Raw genomic sequence first — 2410 nt, forward strand, 5'->3', positions numbered from 1 at the left:
CCCACGATCTCCATCAACCCCCTCTTCCTCTTTCTCTCTCCCTGGCGACGCCCTCAAGCCGGCGACAACACACTCATCTCCGTCCCCCTACCACCACCACCACCACCCCACCCCAATTTGATCCACAAACCATGCAAGGGCACCTGAGGTATTGAAGTTACCATGAGATCTTGCGTGAAACTACCACCAAGGACACCATATCTTACCAGGCGTTTGGGATCCAGCAAGAAACCAGAAGAATAAGGTAAATGTAATAACTCCTACCATATCTATATTTCAATTCAGTCCAAAGTCAAGGCTCCCACAAAAAAGATACACACAAAAAAAGTGAAAGAAAAGGGGGGCATTTTCCCTGTTTTTACCATACTGTGTGCATATAAGCTACCAGCCTGATTCAAATGAGTTACCTGGGGGAAATAATAATGTGTACAATAGAATAATTATCAGGGCATATACGATTTTTTTAAAAGGGCAACTCCTTTTCAACTTATTTCACAAAACCATGTAAATTCTTCTACAAAACACTTTTTGTATCAAAAATATAAAAGGTTACAAATCCCCAACTAGATCCATACTTGTTTCAATTATCCACTATTGTATAGGGATGAAGAGCAACAACAAAGCTGCCATCTTGTTTCATACAAAGTTATCATTTGTGGAATAGAAAAGAATGATTTATCATGTGTTACCATGCCAACATGGTGCAGGTTGCCACACATTCCGAATATAAGCTACCACCAGAAAGTAGAACAGAGAGTTGCAGTAGTGACTAATGTTGCCAAGTGGAATAGACTGCCAAATGACTATCACTTTGTAACCTATAAAAATGATAATATCAAAATCAGTTCAAAAACCACAAAACAATAGAAGAAAAATACTATTGATGTATGAAAAAATTAATGTTCAATTGTGTGACCGATCCTCATAAATGTGTATGCAGGTGTTGTATGGTGGAAATCCACAGAGATAACATGAATGTCAAAGAGCGTGGTGGGCAAGAGAACCGGCATGATGATGATGCACGTACGACTAGCTTTGGTTCTGCCAACATCAACCGCCAAGTTGCAGGTAGGAGACAATTCACACACAAAAATGTTAACTCTCTGTCCATGAAGCGCCAAAAATGTTATACTATTATTAGCTCTACATCTGAGCAATTACCATCGTAAATGCATAGTAGTTACCATGCTACATCTTGTAAACTACCAGGCTTCCTGATGAAGCTATGTACCTAGGGTAGGGTCATGGATCTGTCCAGCGTATCCTCCCCAAGAACATCTTTACAAAGAATCAGAAGCAATCGAAGAGAAATCATCATCCACTCGACCGTGGAGATGCGCTCACTCGACCACCTTGAAGACACTCGACCACCAGAAGATGAGGAACCCTCCACTCTCCAACGGTTAAGACTTAAACCATAGCATTATGAGCATTTACGACATTTACTGTAGACGTTACCTATAACGCCTTTCCTTTATGAGCATTGAACTCTGTGTAACGGAGGGGAGCCGGGGTCCTGGCGCACTCTATATAAGCCACCTCCCTCCTCTGGAACAAGGGTTCGCACTTTTGTAAACACACACACACACACACACGTATAATCCAGTCGACCGCCTTAGGGCACCGAGACGTAGGGCTGTTACTTCCTCCGAGAAGGGCCTGAACTCGTAAAACTCGTGCGTACAACTACTCCATAGCTAGGATCTGGCCTCCTCATACCTACCCCCCATTCTACTGTCAGTCTTAGATCCACGACAGTTGGCGCTCACTGTGGGGCAGGTGTCTTAGCGACTTATTAGAGAAGTTGTAATTTTTCCGATCCCCATCATCATGGTTCCAGGCGGAGGTTTGGCTGAGGGCCGCGAGATCCGTCTCGGCGCGCTCGTGTTTGTCACCGACGACTCCGCTTGGCTTCAGGAGGCACCACTTGACGTCGATGCGCTCCCCGCCCGCGGGGCGACGCACTTTCACGCGTGCGTCCGCGGCGTCCTCTTGCGGCAACCGTCGACCCAGTACTAGTCGACTCCTACGGCTTTCCCCCTCCCTGCGACCCGCCAGAACAAGCGCACCGGCCGGTCAAGGGTTCAACGGTGGGTGAAGCATGCGGTGGCCCGCCAGTCGGCCACCCCTCAAGTCGCGGCGCTCGAGCCCGACGAGTCTCTCTACGGCCTGTTCGATCTGTCGACTGGCTCCATAGAGACTGCATCCGAGTGCAACAGCAATGACTCGGCAGCGGAAGTCCTGATGGTCAATGGACCACGTGGTCCTCCTGGCTTCGATCGTGAAGACGGAGGTGACGGGAACGGCGATCCATCGCGCGTTCACGAGGAGTACCGCCCCGAGCCTCTCTCCTCGCAGCAGAGAGAAGAACTTCGTCGCCGAAACATGGATGCCCTGCATACTCCTATCG

The sequence above is a fragment of the Triticum dicoccoides genome, chromosome 3A (genome assembly GCF_002162155.2).
Source record: "Triticum dicoccoides isolate Atlit2015 ecotype Zavitan chromosome 3A, WEW_v2.0, whole genome shotgun sequence".
NCBI lineage: Eukaryota > Viridiplantae > Streptophyta > Magnoliopsida > Poales > Poaceae > Triticum > Triticum dicoccoides.